The following is a 16,954-nucleotide window of genomic DNA, read 5'->3' on the forward strand; positions in this document are numbered from 1 at the left end:
ATGGCACGTACATATATTCACAAAACCACTCCTACAGACAACACACACGACACGGTTTGGTAAGTAAGAATTGTTTTATTTATATTGTAATACTTACAAATGTTGCTTTGAGTGATGAATGAAAACTACCAGTTTTTCCCACAGGTCAGGCATCTATTTGTGGTGGTGTGGTTGGGTGGCAGGGGGGGGTGGGAGGCAGCGGCGGCGATGACCAAGAAGAACGCGGAGTTGGAATATAATTACAACACTTTATGTACATATTTATATACATATTTATATAATATTTACATATTTATATAATATGTAACTACAAGCTCCATTCACAGACAGAGTCCCATTGCTTTTATGAGCGGTCGAGTGTGTCAAAAGCCGAAAAAAAAAATATATATATATATATACATATATTTTTTAATTTTATTTTTTTATTTTTTATTTAAATTTGCGGCTGTAATTCTTTTGTAGCGGGCCGCCACAAATAAGTGACTGTGTGGGAAACCCTGACTACATACGACTAGAAACGCAATTAGAAGACCGACGGGCACGTCTACTTCCATTTCAAAGCTTTAAACAGCAGGGAACACTGTAGGCATTCAGAGCAAACTCATCCAAAAAATGGCGCCACCGCACATTTTAGGGTATTTGCATGTGTTTTATGAAATGTATTACAAACGTACATTATGGCAATCAACAAAGAAACATCCATGAATAAGCTGCAGGGTTCAAAGCGTAGGAAAAAAGTAGTGGCTTATAGTCCGGAATTTACAGTAATACTGGAACTGTAACACTATTTACCTGAATGTATGCATAATATTTCATCTAAAAAACACTGTAGTAAAGAAAACAAAGTACGGATGTCCGATAATATTTAAATGGGAACATTATCACAATTTCTAAAGGGTTAAAACCAATAAAAATCAGTTCCCAGTGGCTTATTTTATTTTTCGAAGTTTTTCTCTAAATTTTACCCATCAGACAATATCCCGAAAAATGGCTTTAAAGTGCCTGATTTAACCGTCGTTATATCCACCCGTCCATTATCCTGTGACGTCACAGCGTGACCACACAGAAACAAACATGGCGGATAGCACAGAAAGGTATAGCGATATTAGCTCGGATTCAGACTCGGATTCCAGCGCCGTAAGCGATTCAACAGATTACGCATGTATTGAAACGGATGGTTGGAGTGTGGAGGCAAGTACCGAAAACTAAATTAAAGAAGAAACAGAAGCTTTTGAGCCATATCACGACAGACAGCGGCATGGGAGGAAGCGCGGACGAATTCGGCGATCGCCTTCTAACCAACGATTGGTATGTGTTTGTTTGGCATTAAATGTGGGTGGAGGGAAAGGCTGGATGCAAATATAGCTACAAATGAGGCATAATGATGCAATATGTACATACAGCTAGCCTAAATAGCATGTTAGCATCGATTAGCTTGCAGTCATGCCGTTACCAAATATGGCTGATTAGCACACTCCACATAAGTCAATAACATCAACAAAACTCACCTTTGTGATTTCATTGACTTTATCGTTGGAAATGCATCTGCTTTGAGTGTCGCAGGATATCAAATTCTTGCCATTTCTGTGCCATCTCTGTCGTAGCATAGCTGTCATCGGTACAGTGTGCAGAACAAACGAGGGACTTTCGCATCTTTTGACCACAGTTGCAACTTGAATCCGTCTCTGTTACAACATTGTTACACCCTCCGACAACACACCGACGAGGTATGATGTCTCCAAGGTACGGAAAACAGTTGAAAAAACGGAAAATAAAGAGCTGATTTGACTTGATGTGTGTAATGTGTTTGATAAAATGGCGGGTCGCTTCACGATGTCACGTCACGGGTGAAAGGTCATTGCTCCCACAACGAACTATTTTATGTACATTTATTTTTGTGTGTTAGTATTTGATAATTAATGATAATTAAAAAAAATCAAATAAATGCATACCGTTACATCCCTTTTTACAAGGATGTTCCGATCAGGGTTTTGTCCTGCCGATGTCGATACCGATCATCCAAAGGCCGATACTGATAACCATCACACATATTTTCCAATGTATTTATGGTGGATGCTATTGACAGTGTAAAAATATCAACACAAGATGTATACTATTGTCTGTTATTATGTACAATTGTTTGATCAAAATAATATCAATAGTATTTAACAATGAAACCAAAGTAAAACCTACTATATACTATTCTTTTAAATACTTTGTTTTTCTACCCTCAAAGTCCTCCTGTTTCCAAGGAATTATTTCCTCTTAGCTATTAACATGCACTCTGTGTGTAAAATGTTTAGCTTCGTCTTCCAGTGACAAATGATAATACTAACAATACTTAAGATAAAGACTAAGAAATGCTTTTTATTTCCTGTAATGGAGGTGATTATTATTAGCTCAGTGGAGCGGCTCCACACTGTGTCTAGAGACACATATTTAGCTGCTCGCCACTGGTCAGCCGGGGAATCGTCAAAGGTGATCACATATGTTTCATGAAAATATGCACATTCCAATTATTTATCATATTTGTCAACTTAACTCTCACTAAAGTTAAATCTACTGTAGCAAAATAGCCAATAAGGTGACTCATGTGGAAGGAATATTCTTGTGCAAATAATATATTGCAATAATGCTCCCCTCAGACGGATGACATTTATCCTGTCTGAGCAAATAAGTGAGAGTTTATTCCAGGTTATGTAAAGCTTTTAAAAGCGTACAAGACAGCGCATCAGCATTCTTCACTTTGTCTTGTCACCGTACAGGCGATCCATTATTTTAATGATCTACCCATTGGTTTGTTTGATTCATCAAGTCATCGGATAAAACACACTTTATAGCCTGAGTGCGTTATTTTAGGGATAATGTACTTCCCATAACCTTTATTTACCTTATTTAACCATCTTTAACATTGTTTAACTTCTCTTTGCCTTTATTTCCCTGATTTTACTTACATTCTTTTATATTTTTCTTTACCTTTTTTTGCCTTCTATTTAATTTATTAAATATTTTATTTACCTTATATTTACCGTATTTTACCTTGTTTTACCTTTTAAATTCCATGTTTACCTTCTATTTAACTTCGTTGACCATCAGTTACCTTCTATATTTATTTTTTTTACCTTTGCTTACCTTCTTTTGCATATTATTTATCCTATTTTGCCTTTTATTTAACTTATTTGATCTTTTACTTACCTTCTTTAATCATCTTTTATCTTGTTTTACCTTCTACATTAAATTTTTACCCTTTATTTACCTTGTCAATTTTTTTCCTACCTTGTTTTACCATCTGCATTATTTTTTTACCTTTTATTTACCATCAATTGAACTTATTTTACATTGGATTTACCTTCTATTTACCTCCTTTGGTGGTCTTTTACCTTGTTTTACCTTCTACATTTCTTTTTTCACCTTTTATTTACCTTTCATGTAGCTTACATAAGATACATAAATGTGTATATACGTGTGTGTCTGTGTGTGTATGTATGTATGTATTTTTGTTTGTGTGTATATATGTATGTATGTGTATATACTGTATATATGTGTATATATGTATATATATATGTGTGTGTGTGTGTGTATATATATATATATATATATACACACATACATATACATATATGTGTATGTATGTATATATATATATGTGTATGTATGTATATGTTTATGCGCAGCTGAGAGGCTCCAGCATACCCCGCGACCCCAGAAGGGACTATATATATATATATATATATATATATATATATATCAGGGCTGCGAATCTTTTGGTGTCCCACGATTCGATTCAATATCGATTCTTGGGGTCACGATTCGATAATATATAAATTTTTTCGATTTGATTCTCGATTCAAATACGATATTTTTCATATTCAAAACGATTCTGTATTCCTTCAATACATAGGATTTCAGCAGGATCTACCCCAGTCTGCTGACATGCTAGCAGAGTAGTAGATTTAAAAATAAAAAAGCTTTTATAATTGTAAAGGACAATGTTTTATCAACTGATTGCAATAATCTAAATTTGTCTTAACTATTAAACGAACCAAAAATATGACCTATTTTATCTTTGTGAAAATATTGGACACAGTGTATTGTCAATCTTATGAGAGGCGATGCAAGTTTAAGCCACTGTGACACTATTGTTTTTTTTAATTTTTACAAATGTCTAATGATGTCAGTGAGGGGTTTTTAATCACTGCTATGCTGAAATTATAACTAATATTGATACTGTTGTTGATAATATTCCTCTTTGTTTCACTACTTTTGGTTTGTTCTGTGTCGTGTTTGTGTCTCCTCTCAATTGCTCTGTTTATTGCAGTTCTGAGTGTTGCTGGTTCAGGTTTGGTTTTGGAATTGGATTGCATTATGGTATTACTGTGTAGTGGTTTGTTGGATTGATTAAAAAAAATATATATATAAATATTTTTTAATAATGAGAATCGACTCTGAATTGCACAACGTATATATATATATATATATATATATATATATATATATATATATATATATATATATAATATTTATTATATATAATGATTATTTATTATTATCTGTGTTGGCCCTGAGACGAGGTAGCGACTTGTCCAGGGTGTACGCCGCCTTCCGCCCATTGTACCTGAGATAGGCTACAGCCCCACACACACACACACATACATACACACAACCCCGAAGGGAATAAGCAGTAGAAAATGGATAGATAGATGGATATTAAAAGTATGTGAAAATTTGATTCCTACCTGGTTCATTTCTGTAAAAAACTACTTAAAGTTTTGTAATCTATCAGAAATATCAAGCAGCTAAAATGCACCAAACATGGATAAGTGTGAAGAGATTTTGGCATTTTCCCATCATGTTTTGTATGGATTTAAATAGGCGTAATTAAAGTAATTGGACGTTTTTTTTTTTCTATAACATCCACAAAGTTGGATATGTGTGTTGACATTTTGTGTTGGTTGTATTGTTTTGTGCCATGACTAGTACCCTGCTGGCCAGAGTTCTTATTAAAGTAGCAGCAGAGTGGAAAAACAAGTTGCCTCTACATAGAAGCTATTATAATATATATCTGATTATTGACACCAAAAGACTTCTAAAGTTTGCAGATAAATAGATATGATCAAAAATAGTTGCAATATCACAGAGATTCCCCAGCCATTTTGAGATATATTGAGGAAGTCACAGTTTCTTTGCTAAAATCCAAAAGCTCTAATTTAGCATATCCTCCTACAATGTGTAATCCAGCATATTAAGGTACTCCTCGTTCTTCAGTGATAACCTTACTTGCAAGAAACTGTTTTTGCCCACACAGAGGCAATGATTACTGACTTAGAAGGGGCTTTGCACTTTCACTGTGGAGGGACATTAACCGCGAGCAGGGATGCGTAGAGAGCAGGTTTGTGCGCTTGTCGCTGTCAAATTTGCCAGAATTTGTCATCAACATGCATTATCACGATTTAACGATCACAAAGGAGGTTGAAAAAATGGGCTGGGGGTAAGATTAAATAAGTTCTCAGACATGTTGAATTGTGTAAATGTGCTCCGTCTAACTTTATTTTCTAAATGAACTCATCTTCATTCACAGCTGCAATTGTACTGTCACGGTGTCCTCTTGATAGATAATTTGAATTCATTGTCGTCCCTCCACCGCTGCTTATCCTTTTTTCTTATGCGGAACACAATTTGGTTTGTTTTTCACGTTCAAATGCCGCAAGGATGAGGGGAAAAGATATTCATATTTTTTTTCGGCCGTGTGTTAGATTAGCGCCCTCTACAGGCGCTCAAATGAAGTGAAACCAAACCAGCCTGCGCAGTAGTTGTCAAACTTTTTTCACCAAGCGCCAGCTCTAAAAAAACTTGGTTCTCCAAGTGCCACCGTAACGACCACCATTAAAATTCAGTAGCGTAGTAGGCTTAAATATTCATTCAAAACAAGGCAGAGGTTTTATTTAGCAAGTATATTTAATATTTTCGGCCGCTGTAACATTAAAAACTAGTTTGAACAGTAACACTGTGTTTAAATGTAGGAAAATTAAACAAGTGATTCTTTGGAGCCTGCATGTGTACCACTCGTGGTACGTTTACCACAGTTTGAGAATCACTTTCCCTAAAGAATTGAGGAAGCCGTTGAACCATGATATCTGTTTGTCTACCGTAAAATTCTGATTTAACTAAGGCTGGGGGATATGTCCTTTTATTAATACACCATATATATCTCAATATTTTGCCTGAGCCTTGAATTAACACTTGATGCATATAATCACAGCAGTATGATGATTCTATGTGTCTACATTAAAACATTCTTGCTCATACTGCATTAATATATGCTCGTTTTAAACTTTCATGCAGAGAGGGAAATCACAATCAAAGTCAATTGACCTATATTGTATTTATTAAACAGTTATTAAGCAGTGGCACAAACATTCATGTCATTTCCAAAACAGAAAGTGCAAGATTGTCAGAGACATTTTAAAACAAGCTATGAGTGCACTTTTGTGCATGATGTCGCTTAGATGACATATCAAAACAACACTAAATTATACAGTGCACTTTTTGTACAGAACGCCACTACAATAGTTTACAACAAATAAAGTGCACTTTTAAGCATGATGTCACACAAGGTATTTCAATAAATGTCAAATAACAATGAGCTGCATGACAGGAAATCAATTGGTTTATGTCCTTAGCTATGTGGTAGGTTACTGCGGACGTTATCTCCTGTTGTTGACTACTTTTTTTTAAACGGTGTTGATCTGGAAATAGTTCCTTCGACATTTTGTTGGTGTGGCACTGAACGGAAATGTTGACATGCGGAGTTTCAAGCACTCCTTATTCTCTAGCGCAGGGGTCGGCAACCCGCAGCTCCGGAGCCGCGTGCGGCTCTTTGATCACTCTGATGGGGCTCAGCTGCATACTTGCCGACAACCCCGATTTTTCCGGGAGGCTTCCAGATTTCAGTGCCTCTCCCAGGATAAGCCTTCTCCCATTTTCACCCTGACAACAATATAGAGGGCGTGCCGTGATAGCAACGCCTTTAATGTCCTCTTAATCATGTCGTCGAGCCCGCTCTTACATCGTTCTATCTGCGTGCCGACTTATCAACCATGTCATCGCGCCTGCTTTTACCCAGTGCTACATGCGTGCCAGCCGGTCACATGTAGTATGTGGTCTTTGTTAATATACGTCAGTGACTGCAAGGCATACTTGTTCAACAGCCGTACAGGTCACACTGAGGGTTGTGATATAAACAACTTTAACACTCTTGCTAATCGTGAACACTGTGAACCCATACCAAACAAGAATGACAAACACATTTCGGGAGAACATCCTAACCGTAACACAACATAAACACAACAGAACAAATACCCAGAATCCTAACCCTAACGCTGACTGGGCTGGCAAGCTGATTGCACAGGTTATAGAGGGTGCTATTAGTAGTGCCATGATAACACGTCCTTATTATTATTGTCTGGGAGAGAATAAGCTGATATTCGAGAGAATAGTCACTCTGAAATTCGGTAGTCCCCCGGAAGAATTGGGAGGGTTGTCAAGTGTGATGGTGTCAAAGTGCATTCATACAAAACTCGCGGGCTGCACTAACATTAAAATTTCATATTAATTTGCGGGCCGTGTGTCTGAGACCCCTGGTTTATACATAGCACAAAGCACAGAAAAAAACCCTCTGTATGCAATGCTATTTCATTATAAATTTCAAAAGAGTTTTGTGGCTTCCATTGTTTTCTTTACTTTGTGAAACGGGTCAAAATGGCTCTTTGAGTAGTAAAGGTTGCGGACCCCTGCTTTAGCGGGTGACTTTTCAAATGATGCTACATTAGCAGTGGTGCTACTTTTTGTAGCAACGCTTTTGCCGCATAATCGTTCAACATCTTCCCGCTTGAAGTCATACCACCGCCAGACAATGCACCCCGTGCTGTTTTTTTAGGAATTCATTTTTTCTTGATTTGTTACCAGATTCGCACCTTCTTTCTCTCGTATTACCACTCGCACCACTCCGCTAGCATTACAGCTAATGTTACCAATTGCTGCTACCTCTCTGCTGGGCGAGGGCGTATACGTATGTGACGTATGTAAGAAGGTGCGCTTGTTTTAAGTCTCTGTGAGTAGGAGAGAAAAGAATGAGTGGTAAACGCATGTAGGGAGAACGTATACTCGAATATCACGATATATTAATTTTCTATATCGCACAGAGACAAACCCGCGATATATCGAGTATATCGCCCAGCGCTACTGTGTACCACTCGTGGTACGTGTACCACAGTTTGGGAATCACTTTCCCTAAAGAATTTAGGAAGCTGTTGAACGGTGATATCTGTCTGTCAACCGTAAATTCCAGATTACTTTTTTCCTCCGCTTTAAACCCTGCGGTTTATAAAACATTGTGGTAATTTATGGATTTATTCCCGCTGACGGGCATAATTCAATTAGTTAAAAAAAACAAGCCACGACACTTAATTTGGGCGTTGTTGTTTATGCTATGGCGCCATCTTTTGGACAAGTTTGTTCACTGCAGGGGCTGCAGTGTCCTTCTGTTTGGACTAGAGCTTAAAACGGGAATTACAAATGCCGTCCATAGCGGGTCTACTTGTATGGATTCTTCATTCATCTGTGCAAGCAACGCTTTTAAGTTTTACAATATAACTCAAACAATTCTTACTTACTAAACCGTCCTAAAGCAAAGCTCTCAATTTACCGGTCGATCTACGTTCCCATCCTCACCTATGGTCATGAGCTTTGGGTCATGACCGAAAGGATAAGATCACGGGTACAAGCGGCCGAAATGAGTTTCCTCCGCCGTGTGGCGGGGCTCTCCCTTAGAGATAGGGTGAGAAGCTCTGCCATCCGGGAGGAACTCAAAGTAAAGCCGCTGCTCCTCCACATCGAGAGGAGCCAGATGAGGTGGTTCGGGCATCTGGTCAGGATGCCACCCGAACGCCTCCCTAGGGAGGTGTTTAGGGCACGTCCAACCGGTAGGAGGCCACGGGGAAGACCCAGGACACGTTGGGAAGACTATGTCTCCCGGCTGGCCTGGGAACGCCTCGGGATCCCCCGGGAAGAGCTAGACGAAGTTGCTGGGGAGAGGGAAGTCTGGGTTTCCCTGCTTAGGCTGTTGCCCCCGCGACCCGACCTCGGATAAGCGGAAGATGATGGATGGATGGATGGATAAACCGTCCTATGTGTGATGTCTGTAGGAGGGTTTCCATGCATATTTGTACTTTCAATCGTAATGTAATGACACTAGCGTCGCTGGCATTAGCTAATATGCTAATACTTTTACAAGTGTCTGTGTTAGTATTAATAAATTTTAATGGCATTCTTTTTGTATTGTTTCAGGTTCACAAATTCCTCAGTAAATTCACCAAAGCGTCACCATGGAGCTATCGAGTCTGTTTAGCTGATTGGAGAGCTAGCTTCTGCAGCGAGTGGGTCCATGGTGATGACTGCTGTTTTGTTTGACCAGCCGTTTTACTGCCATGTTACAGACACCGTTTGGAAACAATGAAGGTATGTAATTAAAAATTTACAAAAAATGTCTGTTTAAATGACTCGTTTCACAATAGATATGTCTGTGGCATAGTCATGTGTGGCTAATATCCATCCATCCATCATCTTCCGCTTATCCGAGGTCGGGTCGCGGGGGCAACAGCCTAAGCAGGGAAACCCAGACTTCCCTCTCCCCAGCCACTTCGTCTAGCTCTTCCCGGGGGATCCCGAGGCGTTCCCAGGCCAGCCGGGAGACATAGTCTTCCCAACGTGTCCTGGGTCTTCCCCGTGGCCTCCTACCGGTTGGACGTGCCCTAAACACCTCCCTAGGGAGGCGTTCGGGAGGCATCCTGACCAGATGCCCGAACCACCTCATCTGGCTCCTCTCGATGTGAAGGAGCAGCGGCTTTACTTTGAGTTCCTCCCGGATGGCAGAGCTTCTCACCCTATCTCTAAGGGAGAGCCCCGCCACACGGCGGAGGAAACTCATTTCGGCCGCTTGTACCCGTGATCTTATCCTTTCGGTCATGACCCAAAGCTCATGACCATAGGTGAGGATGTGGCTAATATATGTAAACTTTTTTTTTTTTACTTTTTTTTTTTTTTATAAATATAGTGGGTGCAGCTTATATCCCGGTGCGCTCTATAGTCCGGAAAATACCACAAATAAAATGTTCTGATGTTTTCAATCTATTTTTGACCCATGGCGGATGATACAACATGTTCTCCTCACTGTGTTTATCTTTCATTAGAAAGTTGCCGCCATTAGTATTCTCCTGATAGAAGCTGCCAGACGAAGCAGCACCAAAAAAAAGTCCGATGGCGGCTTTGATGACATTTAAAACATCATCACAGCAGGGATGTTTTTTGCAGTCCACAGTCTGCAATAAGACATCGGAAGATCACACAATGTTCCAATAACACCTGGAATGACAAAAGTGCTGTGAATGTCTTTAGTGGCAGTTGACAACATTGTTTAAAAGAAGGATCCAAATTATTTCGTATTTGTGTTACGTTTCCTGCGCAATTGTTGTATTAGTATCATCCACTGTGCTATAAACTACCATATGAGGATGTGCATTGTCATGTAAGTTACTATATAATTTGTATTATTGTATAAATATACCGTATTTTCCGGACTAAAGAGCGCACCGGGATATAAGCCGCTCCCACTAAATATTAGAAGAAATAAATACTTTTCCATGTATTAGTCGCACCGCTCGCTGTACATACCCTACGAAGTCAGACCTACACTGTTACAATGTCCATCTCTCAGATGATATAATTGATGATGACTGAAGTGCTGATAGCAACCAAACCTAACCTCCCCGCCCCAACCCACTCCACATCCCACTCCCCGGAATGTAAATAATCTAAATAATTCAATGTATATACTCTGATGATTAACTTGTGTGATGACTGTATTATGCTGATAGTATATATTTGTACCATGAATTGATTAACGTGGACCCCGACTTAAACAAGTTGGAAAACTTATTCAGGTGTTACCATTTAGTGGTCAATTGTACGGAATATGTACTGTACAGTGCAATCTATTAATAAAAGTTTCAATTAATCAAACCGGACTATAAGCCGCAGATATATACGTTATGAAATTAGTTATATACACACAAATATTTTGTAAATGTTTATTTACATAGTTTATTTGTTTCCAAATGGTGTCTGTAACAAGGCAGTAAAACGGCTGATCATACAAAACAGAAGTCATAGTCATGGCAAGTTAGCTCTCCAATCAGCTAAACAGACTCAATAATGTTTGACGTTTTGGTGAATTTACTGAGGAATTTGTGAAACTGAAACAATACAGTAAGAATGCCATTGTAAGTGAATACTAACACAGACATTCGTGAACGTTGTAGCATATAACCTAATGCTAACAACGCCAGCTTGATTACATCATGATTGCACATAGAAACATTCTTACAGACATCACACATGACAAGGTTTAGTAAGTAAGAATAGTTTTAGTTAAATTGTAAAACTTACAAGCGTTGCTTGGAGTGACGAATGAAGAATCCATACGTGTAGAAAAACTATGGACAGTTATACTTCCGTTTATAGCACAAAACAGTAAGTACATTTTCAACCCGCAGCACCTGCGATGAGCGAACTCGTCCAAAAGATGGCGCCATAGCACAAACAATAACACACCTTTAAAGTGTCTCTGTCGGTGTAATATGAAATCGATGCACAATATTATCAGAAAAAAATTATCAATGACATTGAGTTTGCAAGCTATAACAGACTGAACAGCAACACATTAGTTGATTTACTTCAACTTTAGCACCCCCCCCCCCCCCCCCCCCCGCACCATCAGATTGTGACTACAATGCAAGTATAAACAATAAAACATTGCATATTAAGATTATGTGAAAGTTCGATTCCTACCTTGTTTATTTCTGTGACAAACTCCATAACGTGTTGAAATCAGCCAGAAATATCAAGCATCTAAAATGCACCACGCATGGGGAAGTTTGGAGAATGTTTTGCATTTTACCCATCATGCTTTTTCTTGGATGGACACGTTCTATAATGTTCACGAAGCTCGGTGACCAGGAGGTGTGTTACTTGTGACCCACGTGTTGACTTTCTGCGTTGGTTATAGTTTTTTTGCAACTTGAGTGGGCAAAGTTGTTAGGATTGGGTCATGTACATTTTTACATTTTCTCAGTGCACTTCAAAGAAAAACTAAACTTGTGGTCATTGACCATAAATACTAACGACAACTACTAGATGGCGGCAAGATGGCAGCGCCTAAACTCAAGTAATTAAAATTAGACTCAAGACACACCGCGGGCCATAGTTTAGACACTCCTGCCTTAGAAAGTTGTGGTGGTAATGGATTTTTTTCAGTAAATGTTGCGTTGGACCAGCCTTCCCTCCCAGGGAATTGAAGTCACTGGTCAATCCCAAGTTCTGTAAATGACATATATGCAGAGTAAGAAGGACCATCATGACAGAATAGGAATATTATCAGGTTTTACTAAAGCTTTAGGAGACCAGCCCACACCAATGCGGTCATACTGGCATTTCGAAAAGGTGTAACATTCAAACAGGAAGAGACAACATTTTCAATACGAAAACAGCCTCCACCCTGTCCAGAAAGGAATACAGCCCCATTGTTCTAATACAGATAATATATAAAGGGAGTACTCCAACTCCCACATTCCAACCCTTCAAGGCAAAGCACACAGTTTACTTGTGGACATAAGATACAAACATAGAAAGAGTACAAATGGAAAAAATACTAGCTGCTTTAAACATGACTATGAAAAAAGAAAGATCTCTTAAACATGTATGCATTCTCTACATCAACAACACAGTTTTTACCTCATCCCTCACTTAAAGCGTGAGTAAAAAATGCACTACCGACCTGATAAGTACGAAAAAGAAAGATATGATACAGTATTATCTGCTCACAGATGCTGCCTGGTAGATGTTTGAGCACACGGTCGTTAATGTTTCAATACTTACGCAGGATTCTCACAGGAACGAGGCAAATATACAACCTTACCTGCTGTATTAAATAGTTTGTTGTGAATTTTCCCGTATTTTAACTTTCAGTCCTCACCCAAAAAACGTTATTCTCAATCGTAAAACTCCTTCAAGTTGTGCGGAAGACGAGAGGCGAAGGCGAACGTAATTCCGCCTTTCGTAGTCTTATTTTTACGGAGACGTTCAAATGCAAAAACTGACCGATGTAAAGTATTTTATTTCGTTTCCATAAACACTGTGTGTTTTTGCATGGTTTTTCTACTTAATTCACTGATGAATCGTTAGCTGGACGGAGGTGTGTGTTGCAATGTTTCGGTTGTGGTCATGTATCAAGTCGCTAACCAACACTCACCTGACTTACAGGCTCAGGTTTATGTGCAACAGGCACGTTTGGCCGACATTAAAGAGACAGTCTAATATATTACTTGAATGTTCACCTGTATTTTCTGGTGCGCCTTGTTCAGTGCAGACAACCAGTACCAGTGGCGTGCCAAAGAAAGAGAAGCCCATCCATCCATTTGTCCACCGTCCTAATTAGCCGGACCACGCTGACAGGATGCTGACGGATCACATCAAACACACAGGTACTCGAGTTCCCTTGCCTTTTTTTTTGGATAATTTATCCTCTGAGGAATTCCCATCTCTTTTTGCATGGTACTGTACAAAAAAAACAGAACAGTGCCCTTTTGACAACATACAGAGCTTCCTGTTTTTCCAGTGTTTTGATATAAAGAAGAAATGCTGAGACTTAATGAGCATGTTCTGGCCCTTAACAGCTTCTAGCTAGACTTAGACTTCCTTTTATTGTCATTCATATTTGAACTGTACAATACAGATAAGAACCACATTTTGTTGCATTAGCTCGTTGTAGTGCAGGATAAAAGAGCAATAAGATGCGGATATAAATAAATAGATTACTGTGGGGATAATTGTAATGCACTTTTGCATATGCATCCACGTTTATGGATGTATGTTGTATTGTCTTTATAGTCCGCGAGTTAATCCGTTTTGGGGGGAATTGAGGGGATTATTAAGGTTTAAGAGTCTGATGACCTGAGGGAAGAAACTGTTTCAGAACCTGGAAGTTCTGCTACGGAGGCTGCGGAACCTCTTTCTAGAGTCCAGCAGTGAAAACAGTCCTTGATGGGGGGCTGGAGGAGTCTCTACAGCGACCTATATGGTTTTTTCAGGGCTGATACCAATTCGTAGTAAAGGAGGCTGATAATCGATATTTAGGGCCGATATTCATTTGCAGTAAAAGTTATTTAAACATGAATATTATATGTCGGTAAACAGCTGAACAAATTTTTTTTTTTAACATTATTTTTGAGGAAACGTGAGACCATTTGCGACACAATGTTTGATGTTGTTTAATTTATCAGTAAAAAGCATCTAAACACTTTAATTATGTGTGTCTAAGAGGAGCATCAACATTTGCATCTCACAATATGGCAACTCTCTTGGGAAAATTGGGAAAAATGACATTTTGAATGAATCATAATAACTCATCTACTCAATTTTATAAAATTTTATAGCAATTAATGGATGTACTACATTTTAAGGTTTCCTTGTGAGAAACAATGATATATTGCCAACATTTAAATACAAATATCATATTTGAGACATTTTTCTAGGATGTTACAGAAAGTATGAGAATATATGAGCTGCTGCCTGTTCTTCTTTATTTATATACCATATTTTCGGACTATAAGTCGCAGTTGTTTTCATAGTCTGGCCGGGGGGTGCGACTTATACTCGGGAGCGACTTATGTGTGAAATTATTAACACATTACCGTAAAATATCAAATAATATTATTTAGCTCATTCACGTAAAAGACAAGACGTATAAGATTTCATCGGATTTAAGGATTAGGAGTGATAGATTGTTTGGTAAACTTATAGCATTTTTTAATATGTTATTAGTTATTTGAATGACTCTTACCATAATATGTTACGTTAACATACCAGGCACCTTCTCAGTTGGTTATTTATGTGCCATATAACGTACACTTATTCAGCCTGTGGGTTCACTATTCTTTATTTATTTAAAATTGCCTTTCAAATGTTTATTCTTGGTGTTGGGTTTTATCAAATACATTTCCCCCAAAAATGCGAATTATACTCCAGTGCGACTTATATAGGATTTTTCCTTCTTTATTATGCATTTTAGGCAGGTGCGATTTATACTCCAGAGCGATTTATACTCCGAAAAAATCCGGTAATCTCATATTTGTCAATCTACACCAAGTTTTATTTTTTTGGCAGAGATCTCTTTTCCGTTGTCTACATGTCCATCCATCTCTGTCGAGTTATTTGATTGAACGACGGAATATGACACTTGCGGCGCTTTTTTTAATGAACCCACATTCTAAGTGTTGCGGACAGAGGGTTATTTAAGTGACTTCATCGCTGTCGTACCGTAATGAAACCAATAAGGACCGTTAAGAAGGACAAAAACAAACTCAGTGGCCTAGTGGTTAGAGTGTCCACCCTGAAATCGGTCGGTCGTGAGTTCAAATCCCAGCAGAGTCATACCAAAGACTATAAAAATGGGACCCATTACCTCCCTGCTTGGCACTCAGCATTAAGGGTTGGAATTGGGGGTTAAATCACCATAAATGATTCCCGGGCGCGGCACCGCTCCTGCCCACTGCTCCCCTCACCTCCCAGGGGGTGATCAAGGGTGATGGGTCAAATGCAGAGAATAATTTCGCTACATCTATTATGTGTGTGACAATCATTGGTACTTTAACATTAACTTTAACTTTAACAGGATTTCCCTGCAAACATGCAAAGTTATGACAAGAATGCAGAGGACACATAAAGGGGGGGCTGGAGAGGGCGTGGCCCTCCAAACACGACGAGTTGAGTTTATACCAAAAAGTTCTATTTTGGTTTCATCTGACCACATGACATTCTCCCAATCCTCTGCTGTATCATCCATGTATCCATTTTGGTATAAGCTCAACTTGTTGTGTTTGGAGGAAGAAGAATACTGAGTTGCATCCCAAGAACACCATACCTACTGTGAAGCATGGGGGTGGAAACATCATGCTTTGGGGCTGTTTTTCTGCTCAGGGGACAGAACGATTGATCCGTGTTAAGGAAAGAATGAATGGGGCCATGTATCGTAAAATTTTAAGCCAAAACCTTCTTCCATCAGTGAGAGCTTTGAATGGTTGACCAAATACTTATTTTCCACCATAATTTACAAATAAATTCTTTAACATTCCTACAATGTGAATTCCTGGATTTTTTTTTCACATTCTGTCTCTCACAGTTGAAAATGAAAATTACAGACCTCTGTCATCATTTTAAGTGGGAGAACTTGCACAATCGGTGGCTGACTAAATACTTTTTTGCCCCTACTGTACTTGTAACATTACTGTAAATAATCACATCCACACTATTGTACCTCCAAATTCAATATTGCTCTACCCATCCGTTGATTTGTAACAAAGGTACTGTATTTTTCGGAGCATAAGTTGCTCCGGAGTAAAAGTCGCACGTGCCCAAAATGCATAATAAAGAAGGAAAAAAACATATATATGTCGCGCTGGAGTATAAGTCGCATTTTTGGGGAAATTCATTTGATAAAATCCAACACCAAGAATAGACATTTGAAAGGCAATTTAAAATAATTAAAGAATAGTGAACAACAGGCTGAATAAGTGTATGTTGTATGACGCATAAATATCCAACTGAGAAGGTGCCTGGTATGTTAAAGTAACATATTACGGTTCAAATAACTATAACATATAGTACATGCTATACATTTACCAAACAATCCGTCACTCCTAATTGCTAAATCCGATGAAATCTTATACGTCTAGTCTCTTACGTGAATGAGCTAAATAATATTGATAATTTCACACATAAGTAGCACCTGAGTATAAGTCGCACCCCCGGCCAAACTATGAAAAAAACTTTCTCGTTTCAAAAC

At 38.6% G+C, this 16,954-nt stretch overlaps 1 long non-coding RNA gene across 3 annotated transcripts in view; it reads left to right on the top strand.

Moving 5' to 3' along the window:
* LOC133542218 (uncharacterized) overlaps positions 1–16,954 on the top strand; it is a 114,787-nt gene that overhangs the window by 16,960 nt on the left and 80,873 nt on the right. For all 3 annotated transcript variants that reach the window (XR_009804094.1, XR_009804096.1, XR_009804095.1), the window contains exons 2-3: positions 9,346–9,516; positions 13,476–13,595. This is a non-coding gene — a long non-coding RNA (uncharacterized LOC133542218). The remainder of the gene's footprint in view (positions 1–9,345; positions 9,517–13,475; positions 13,596–16,954) is intronic.

This window comes from Nerophis ophidion, linkage group LG24, assembly GCF_033978795.1.
Source record: "Nerophis ophidion isolate RoL-2023_Sa linkage group LG24, RoL_Noph_v1.0, whole genome shotgun sequence".
In the NCBI taxonomy this organism is placed as follows: Eukaryota; Metazoa; Chordata; class Actinopteri; order Syngnathiformes; family Syngnathidae; genus Nerophis; species Nerophis ophidion.